Genomic DNA, 10,700 nt, shown 5'->3' on the forward strand with positions numbered 1-10,700 from the left:
GACATATTGTCTGGAGAGACCAGTTGCTGGAGAAGGATATCATGTTTGGTAGGGTGGAGGGTGAAAGAAAAAGAGAAAGACCCCAGCAAGATGGATTGGAAAAGTGGCAGCATCAATGGGCTCAAGTGTGGCAACGATAGTGAAGTTGGCCCAGGATCAGGCAGTGTTTGGTTCTGCTATGCAGAAGGTTGCTATGAGTTGGTACTGACTCAATGGCACCTAACAGCAACAACAACAAATGGTCAATTTGAAGATTAAGGTGTGCCTGACCCATGCCACAGTATTTTCAATAGCCTCATATGCATGAGAAAGTTGAACAGTAAATAAAGAAAACCATAGAAAAATTGATGCATTTGCATTATGGTGTTGCAAGAGAATGGCAAAATTACTATGGACTTCCAAAAGAACAAACAAATCTGTATTGGAAGTACAGCAAGAATGCTCCTTAAAAGCATTAAAGATGCTTTTAAGATGTCCACATTTTGTTTCTCATACATACTATTAGGAGGAACCAACCCCTGGAGAAGAGCATCATGCTTGGTAAAGTGGAAGGTCACAGAAAAAGGAGAAGCCCTCCAACGAGATGCACTGACACAATGGCAGCAGCAATGGGGTCAAGTGTAGCAACAAGTATGAGGTTGGCACAGGACTGGGTAATGTTTCCTTCTGTTGTGCACAATGTCGCTATGAGTCAATACCAACTTGATGGTACTTAACTGCAACAGCAACAGTAAAATTGTTATGAATAAAATGTTTTGAAGATAATTGTTTTGCAAGTAATATTTATAGAACTTGCTGATTGGCTATGAGGTGTGAAGGAAAGAGTGGAAACAGAGCTGATTTACTGTGGTTGTTTTTCCTGAGCAATTCACTGAAAGTTAGAGGAGGAGTTATAAAAAAAAAGATGATGTATATTTGCAGGGGATGTACCAGAAGTTCTGCTTAAAGACTTTGCTTTTGAGACACCTATTTGAAATCCAATATATGTTAAACAGGCTGCTGTATTTTTATGTTCAGAGTTCTGAGGAAATATTAAATTGGGGAGTCATCAGCAAATAGATGATATTAAAGTCTTGGGACTGAATGAAATCACCCAGGGAAAGAGCGTAGAATGAAAATAACAGATAATAATAAGTAATGAACATTGAATGATATAACATAATAATAACAAGACAACACATATATGCACACCAAACACACATCAAAAATTCTTAACAAAATTATCATTATTACATTTGCATTGTCCTTTGTTATAATTTCTGCAGATATTACTCAATAGCTTGTCATAAGTAATTGATTGTTGTTGTTGCTGTTGTTAAGCACCATCAAATTGGTTCCAACTCATAATGACCCAACATAGGGTTCTAAGGACCAGCTGTTGGGTTTGAACAGCTGACACTGTGGTTAGTAGTTCAGTATTTATCCTATAGCGACACACCAGGAGTCCATGGAATTGATGTTGTTTTTGCCAAATGCCATTAAGTCAGTTCCAACTCATAACAACTTGTATGGGACTTCTGAGGAGAGGCTGGTGAGTTTGAACCACTGACCTTAAAGTTCAAACTGACCTTGCAGCCCATTGAATTATCCTACAGTGCCACAATACCACTCCAGGTCTCCAAGTAATTGATCTTTTGTTGTTGTAGTTGTTAAGTGTCATCAAGTCAAGTTCTGACCCACATCGACCCTGTATAGGGTTTCCAAGGAGCAGCTGGTGAGCTTGAACTGCCAACCTTGCAATTCAAACCAACTTTGCAGTCTAGTGCATTAACCACAGCACCACACCAGGACTCCTAGTAATGGATGTTGTTGTTGTTAAGTGCCTTCGAGTCAATTCTGACCCATAGCACCCTGTATAGGGTTTCCAAGGAGCAGCTGGTGAGCTTGAATTGCCAACCTTGCAGTTTAAACAGCTTTGCAGTCTGAAGCATTAGCCCACCGTGCCACACCAGGACTCTAGACAACTGCAAATATAGCCCACTTTGAGTGAGGGAAGTGAGAAGAGAATCACCTAAGAGTATAAATTCTATGTGATGAAAGGAACCACAGGAAAAACTCAATGAATATTTGCTGAATGAAGTAGTGAATAGGTAGATATGTCCCAAAGGTGAGCTGAGATTTTATTTAGGGATTGTTTGGAAGGAAAAGGTCACAAATGACCTTATGATTATTATTGGCATTGCAGGACTACTGGCATCATAACTTCTACTTTCTTGTGTACATAATCTTCCAAAGTCAATCAAGGTCAGCGGAGGCTATACATTTTCCCACCAGGCACCTCTTGACTCTTAGCACTTAAATAAAACATAGCATTATAACACAGCTTCCCCAACCTTCTACTGCTTGACACTGAAGATTCAAAAATTAGTTCTAATGTTCACTAGTTGTAAATAATGAGAATGGTTTTCCTTGTATTTGTTATTTTTTTAAAAAAAGATAATTCTAGAAAAGTAACAACAGACCTGTTGGAAGGATTTGAGAGGGAAGAATAGGTACTTACTCATTGTTACTCAGGAGTTCCCTGCTAACAAAACTCTAATTTATCCACAGGCTGCTTCCATTCCCTTTTGGTATTCCTGCTGGAAAACAGAGCTGCAATGCACAAAAGAATCCTCCATCTAAAACCAGAAACTCCCTTTAATAATAAAGCTGCTGGTAGTTATTGTTAAGTGCTTGAATCAAGTGTCCTTGAGTTGGCCCCAATTCATAACAACTCTGTATAGGGTTCCAAGGAGCAGCTGGTGGATTTGATCCATTGACCTTGAGCTTATCCTACTGTGCCATACCAGCTGCCATTTAATGAGAGTCTAGTGTGCTGGGCTGCAATGTCTGTTTGAACAGCAAGGTTGGTGGTTTAAATTCACCAGCCACTTGGAAATCCTATACAGGGTTGCTATGGGTCGACCGCACTTAACAACAACAATAACACTATGCACTAGGATTTTTAGCAGGCTCTTGATTCAGTATCTCATTTAATTCTCATGGTAACCTCATAATTTAGGTAAGTTAGTATCTCTTTTAAAATTCTTTTTTAAACGTGTGTCCACAGTCATAAAAGTTAGAAGTGGCAGAAGTAAGATTTCTCTAATGCCAAAGTTGCATTCCTAAGTGGTGTGCTACACAAAAGGACACAGATGCGTTTTGCAATGGCTTGGCATAGGCAGTGATGTGGAATAATGTGGATAGGTTTCAGAATCAAAAAGTCCTCAATTCAAAAACCAAATACTAAATCTCACTGAGCCTCTCTTTGCTCATGTATAAAAATTGAAATAATGATTTGTTTCTTTCAGGATGATTATGAGAATTATGTGAGAAAATGTATGCCCAGTCACATAGTATTATACCAGGTACTTCTGAATTCCAGTCCCTTGAAAAATCTGTATTTTATGTGTGATCCAAGTCTCTCTCCCTGTAAGTATGGAAACAGCTAATACACATCTGTTGAATAAATAGCACCTAATAGACACCCTTACATAATAACTGCCATATTTGTCTTGGGATTTAGTCAAACAGAGTCAGCAGGTTGTCTCTTTACCTTGTCAGAAAGGTAAAAGTTCATTGCTTTGATTGAAAGAATGAAGAAATCCCCTGAGGTGGATTTTCACTTTGTGCGCAACTCACTGGATATTTTACTAAAAAGATCACAAGTGCTCAAAATCATGGACACCAGGTCACTTTAGCCAACAGCATTTTCCGGGCAGCAGATTAATATACTTGGCACAGAGCCCTGTGGAATGTTACTTACGGTAAGTTGCTTTTACTACGGAAAATTAAATGGGACCCTCCTGGGAGCACTATTTTAGAAAAGGATATACCCTAAGCCTTGGGGGAAGTCTTAAATAACTCCTATTACTGACACTGATGTCATCCTATTTTTAATCGCAGATAATTTTCACAGAGAATCCAGAGTAGGAAAACAGTGTGTATAAGTGTGTATGTGTGTGTAACAGCTGGGACAAACCAAAGCAGTAAGAGTCAGATATGACAATGACAACACTCAACTGCCTTCCCAATTTTGTTCAACTCCAGAACTCACATTAATCATCAAAAAATTAGGGGAGTTGTAGAGATGCTTACTATAAGCAATAAAGCAGGGTTGATGAGCATAGTAAGAGGGGCTTGCTGCACGCAGTATCTAGTTGGAGAGGTGCTCTTCACAAAGGCAGCAGGCTAAACCAGAGGAAATAAGGTAGAGGTCACTATCTTTCTTCAGCCTGCTCTTAGTAGTTTCAAGCATGGGAGTACAAGTTTAGGTTTGACTTCAACTCGGCCACTTGCTGGTAGAGTGACCTTAGGGAAGTAATTTCTACTTTAAGATTCCATTTTCTCATCTATAAAGTACAACAGTAACAGTACTTACTCTGTGGAGTTTGGGGGAGGTTTAAAGTGAGAATGTAAGAGCAATGCCTAATACTTATTAAAAATCCAATAAATGTTGATGGAAGAAGTGGTGAAAATAAGACTCAATGAATGTTCATTGTTATTATGTGCCAGGAAATGAGTTCTCACAATAATCCTATGCATTGAGTGTAATTATTTTCCATCGTTAACAAATGAAAAAATTGACGTACAAGTGAAGTCACTTGACTATGATAAAGTAGAGTCAGAAGTGAATGTCTACGCTCTTGGCAATACCAGTCCCGGGGAGGCAATGGTAGTAGAACTGTAGAGTGCAAGTGCGGAAGCACAGTACGAAGCATTAGTGTCATCCTTTTTAAATAAAGTATTTTATAATTCATTCATTTACTCATAAGATATGAAATGAGCATTTTCTTCATGTCAGGTATTCTGTGAATCTTAGAAAGCAGCAACTCCCTTTTAAAGAAATGTAGGGAAATGTACATGCATACTCAAGTACTGCTCGGGTTTGAAATCCAGGCCCACCAATGATGGGTGTTGAGGGGAATGTTGTTTAATTCCCTCAAATCCAATTCCCTCTTTTTCAAAATTTCATAGGATTTATGAGGATTGAATTAAAGAACAGACACATGAGGGGATTCAAAGTGTTCATGGAAAAAATTCTATTATCTTTCAATCCCATTTCTTCATAAAATTTTTGTAGCCTCTTGTGAAATTAAACTAGCGTGTGGACTGTCAGAAAAAATTTTAAAGTCCATCTTGGAGGAAAACCAGCAAGAGTGCTCCTTAGAAGGAACGGTGGAAAGCCATCATTTTGCTTACTTTGGATATATCATCAGAAGGGACAATTTTCTAGAGAAGGATGTGATGCATGGTAAAGTAAAAGTTCAATGAAAAAGAAGAAGGCTGAGGGACTTCGGGCAAGATGACAGTGTACGGAAACACACAACATGGGCCGTCTGCAACAAAGATAGAAGAGACCCAATGAAACACAAAAATCCTGGAACTGTGAACTTCCGAGGGAAGGTTAGAGAAGTGGATGGAGTGCTTGTTGGGAGAGCTACCCTACAGGAGACAGCAACTGGGCAGGACTGAAGAGCGATGGCAACTGAGTGAGACTGACTGGTGAATTGCTCACCAGATTCACAGAGACCATCTTATGAGCAGCTTTAGCAACAGAAGATGGAATGGCAGAGCAAATTCACACAGGCAACAGGAAAGGTGCGATTCCTTCTTTTTCCTCATGCTCCCCTGCTGACCAGAAGTGTGACCAACTCCCAAACACATGCATCCCCAGTGCAGACCCTGCTCCCCAGCATCTGGAGCCACTTGGTTGAAATCCAAGCCAGTGTAAGGCAGGGACTGGCTGTACTGCTTCATTCCAGCCCTGCTGAACCCACAGAGCCACTAAAATAGCATTTAACCAGCAAGACAGATCATAATCAAAATTTCCAAAACCAAAGATAAAGAAAATCCTGCAAGCAGCTCAAGAAAAACAAAAAGTTACCTACAAAGGAGAAACAATAAGACTAAACTCTGATTTCTTAGCGGAATCCATACAGGAAACAAAGGGATGGGATGACATATACAAAACACTGAAAGAAAGGGAGGAAAATGCCAACCAAAAATCATATACCTAGCAGAAGTGTCCCTCAAATAGGATGAAGAAATTAGGACATTTCCTGATAAAGAAATTAAAGGGATTTGTAATGACCAGACAAACTTTACAGAAAATTCTAACAGGTGTTTATTGGACTGAGAACCCAAAGCAGCAGATAGTAACCTGAGATTACCACACAAGACAGAACCACCAAGAATTCAGTCCAGATTTACTTAAAGTAAAACAAGACTGAAAATAGGGAACCTGAGACATTAACCTATAATAAAGTCAACTACAAAGCGAAAAGAAGGAATAGTGTAGATACAGAACTTCCCAACGGTGAGGAAGGCAAGTATATTTCAAGATAAAATAAACTGTTTTAAATAGGGAAATTTCAAAATAAGTTTCAGGCAGGGTAACCTCAAAGAAAATTATACCTACACATTGAAAAAAAAGAGGAAAATCAGAAAGATTTAGAACACATTAACACAACAGAAATGAAAATGAGACGAAAATCTACAAACAAAATGAGCTCAGCCCAACAAATTGTGTGGAGCAAAGAAAGAAGTAGCACCCTCAAAAAACATACACCAAAATGACAGCAATCAATTAATACTGTGTTGGACTTCAAAGTCAGTTTGAATTACTAGGTCGGCGATTCAAGCTCAGCAGCTGCTCTTCAGAAACCCTATACAGGGTCACTATGGGTTGGAAACAGTTTGATGGCACTTAACAATAACAACAACAACAACAATAACTGCACTATATATAAATGGGTTAATTGCAACAGTCAAGAGACAGAGAAAGTAGAATGAATAAACAGGCTTCTTCAATATGCTACCTATAAGAGACTCATAAAAAATATGGAGACAAGTTAAATGTCCATCAAACAGAAGAATGGTTAAACAAATGCTGGTACATCACACAATGAAATACTCCACAATGTTGAAGAATAATGATAAATCTGGCAAACACTTCAAAACATTGATGAACCTACAGGATATTATGCTGAGTGAAATCAGTTAATCACAAAAGGACAAATATTGTACGAGAGCAAATGTAAAATGTTAAGAAAAGGTTAATACAAAAATTATCTATGCTGGTTACAGAGTGGAAGTGAGTGGAAAGATTATTCATAGTCTAGAGGGTTGATGAGTGCCGTCAAGTCTGTTCCGACCCATAGTGACCCTTTATAGGGTTTCCAAGGAGCAGCTGGTGAGCTTGAACCACCTACCTTGGAGTTCAAACAGCTTTGCAGTCTGACACATTAACCCACAGTGCCACACCAGGACACAAGGCTAGAGGGTAGATAAATGTTAACATGGGTGACAGGTCAGGAAACATACAACAAGAGGGAGACTAGCAGAAGAAAGAAGTCAGCGGGAGACATGGAGAGGAATGCAATAGTTAAAGTTGTTGTTGTTGTTGGTAGATGCCATTGAGTTGGTACCCACTCATAGCAACCCTATGCACATCAGAACAAAATAATACCCGGTCCTGGGCCAACCTCACAATTGTTGCTATGCTTGAACCCATTGATGCTGCCACTTTGCCAATCCATCTTACTGGGGGTCTTGCTCTTTTTCTCTGACCCTCCACCTTACCAAACATGATATCCTTCTCCAGAGACTAGTCCCTCCAGACAATATGTCTGAAGTATGAGAGACAAATTTTGGCCATCCTGATCTCCAAGGAGCACTCTGGCTGCACTTTTTCCAACACAGATCTGTTGGTTCTTTTGGCAGCCCATGGCATTTTCAATAGTCTCCTCCAACACCATAACTCAAAAGCATTAATTCTTCTCTGGTCTTCCTTTGCATATTCATATTCTCAGCTTTCACATGCATATGAAGTGATTGAAAACACCATGGCTTGGGTCAGGCACACCTTAGTCTTCAAGTTGACATCTTTGCTCTTCAACACTTTAAAAAGGTCTTGGGCAACAGATTTGCCTAATGCAATATTTCACCTGATTTCTTGACTGCTGCTTCCACGAGTGTTGTTGATAGTTAATTTAAGAAAAATGAAGTCCTTGACAACTTCAATCTTTTCTCTGTTGATAGGAATGTTGTTTATTGGTCCAGTGGTGAGGATTTTTGTTTTCTTTACATTGAGATGCAATCCATACCGAAGGCTGTGCTCTTTGATCTTCATCAGTAAATATTTTAAGTCTTCTTCACTTTTAGCAAGCAAAGTTGTATCATCTGCATATCCAAGGTTGTTAATGAATCACTTTTCAACAGGGTGTTATTCAGTTTCCATGTATTCGACTTTATTTCCTTGGTCTTCTTATTGTTGATTTCTTGTTTTATAGCATTGTGGTCTGAAAGATGCTTTGTAGTGTTTTGATGTTTGTAAATTTATGAAGGTTTGCTTTGTGACCTAAGACATGGTCAATTCTGAAGAATGTTCTATGTGCACTGGAGAGGAATGTATATTGTGCTGTCTTTGGTTGAATGCTCTGTCCACATCTATGAGGTCAAGTTAGTTGATTGTGTTGTTTAGTTCCTCTGTAACTTTATCGAGTTTCTTTCTGGTTGTTCTGCCCTTTTTTGAAAGTGGCCATATTAAAATCTCCCACTATAATTGTAGATTTATCTATTTCTTTCTTCAATTCTAGTAAGGTTTGCTTCATGTATCTTGGTGCTCTTTCATTGGGAGCGTATATATTTATTATGGTTATGTCATCTTGCTCAATTGACCCTTTGATCATGAGACAGTGTCCTTCTTTGTCTCTTATGCTTAATCTGATTTGCTTGCCTTTATAAGTGACATTTCTCTTCTCCCTGGCTGCTTTTAGTATTCTTTCCTTGTCTTTGGTTTTGGAGAGCTTCATTATTATATGTCTTGATGACTTTCTTTTGGGGTCTATACTGGGGTATGTTTGACTTCTTGAATGTTTATCTTTCCATCTTTCAAGATGTTAGGGAAATTTTCTTCCAGAAGCTCTTCAACGATCTCCTCTGTGGACTTCTCTGATTCTTCCTGTTTCAGAATGCCAATAATACTTCAGTTGTTCCTCTTCATGTTATCCAGCATGAATTGTAGGCTCTCTTCAGATTTTTTTTATCCTTTTTTCCGCTTGCTCTTCTATCTTAGCAGTATTGAGAGATTTGTCTTCCTGCTCGATAGTTCTGGCTTCCATCTCTTCTATTCTGCTCCTTCCCCTTTCAGTGTATTGTCCATTTTTGATATCTTATTATTAATCATCTGGACCTCTTTTTGCAGGTTTTGAATTGTTTCCAATGCTGAATCAATCTTATTTGATTGCTCCTGTAGTACTTTCCTGACTTCTTCCTTGTTTTCCTCCACCCCTTTTCAGAGCATTTGAATTTGTTTCCATATCATTCTTCTGAATTCTTTCTCAGGCATATCCCAAACCTGCTCTTCCTCTTCTAGAAAGCCCTTTTCTGTCTCCAGCTCATTTGTTTCAGCTACTCTTTTCTGTTTGGGGACATGTTTCAATATCGTCTGTTGTTTTTTATTCATCATTTCCGACAGTTATGTGTTTTGTTGTTGTTGTTGTTTTTTAAAGCTTAATTGGATGTTTATTGTTTGTTATTATACTTACTGGGAGTCTCCTGGTGAATATGATCAGGAGATAGGTTTCCCTTTTCACATGTACTGCTTAGCAGGTGTTGTTGGCTCTTGTCTCAGTGGTGGAATATAATGGGGTATGCTTATAGTGTGGCTATATGGCCAAGATTGCTGTCTCTTCTTGGGTAATGTAGGGAGAAAAGGCTCCCACCTCCAGGAAAGATGTGTGATCAAAAGGACCAAAAGCAGAAGTAATATAAATGCAGAGACAAATACCACCACTTTGGAACAAAAATGAAGCTGTGTTCAACTGTCCCGAACTACACGGTTAGTGTGTGTGCAAGGTAGAAGCCTCCAGCAGTGGGTGAGGGTGTCTGCTTGCTCAGGTCCCTCCTCTAGTCACTACAGTAGAGGTGCGCAGGTAAATATTGAGAAGTTAATGGGAGAAAGATTGTCCACTATTTTTGTCTCTGAAGGTCAGTTAGGTATCTGCATATGCACAGTGCAATTCTCGAGATGGTTGAGTCCTTTTATGTTGGGGTTTTACAGATTGTATTATAAGGGTCCTGTACATGGAGCTCAGGTAGCGCAGTGGCCACAAATGGGGCTGCGAACCACAAGGTCAGCAGCTCAAGACCACCAGCCACTCCTCTAGGAGAAAGGTGAGGCACTCCACTCCTGCAAAGACCCACAGCCCTGGAAACCCTACCCAGGGTTGCCTAGAGTTGGAACCGACTCCAAGGTACACAGCCACCAAGGGTCTAGCTCAAATCAATCTTAGGGCCATGTCTCCACGGCTGACGTCATTACTGGCCAAGCTCCCTCTCTCTGTACCGTGGGGGAACTGCAGGGTCAGGACTGTTTTTTGGGCGTGCACATCCACCCACCTGATGGCGTCCTGGCTGAATGAAGAAGGCGCTCCAGGGAAGATGCGAGAGAAATGTGCAGTCACCCATGCCTCTTTATGGCAGTATCTCTGTGCCGCTTTTAGAGCAGGTTCACTGAGCTGGAATGGTTGTAGCCCCACCCTCTAAACTCTGCTAGGGTGGGGTAGCCACAGAGGGAGTCCTGTCTCCCAATTCCTAACTTGCAATATTTTCCTTAATATAGTGATTTTTTCACTTGCAAGTGCAGGAAACTGACGTCCTGGACCTTATGGTAGATCTGGAGCTCTGGAGTTGTTCTGTGAGCACTTCTGTGTGAG

This window comes from Chrysochloris asiatica, unplaced genomic scaffold (assembly GCF_000296735.1).
Source record: "Chrysochloris asiatica unplaced genomic scaffold, ChrAsi1.0 scaffold00003, whole genome shotgun sequence".
Lineage (NCBI taxonomy): Eukaryota > Metazoa > Chordata > Mammalia > Afrosoricida > Chrysochloridae > Chrysochloris > Chrysochloris asiatica.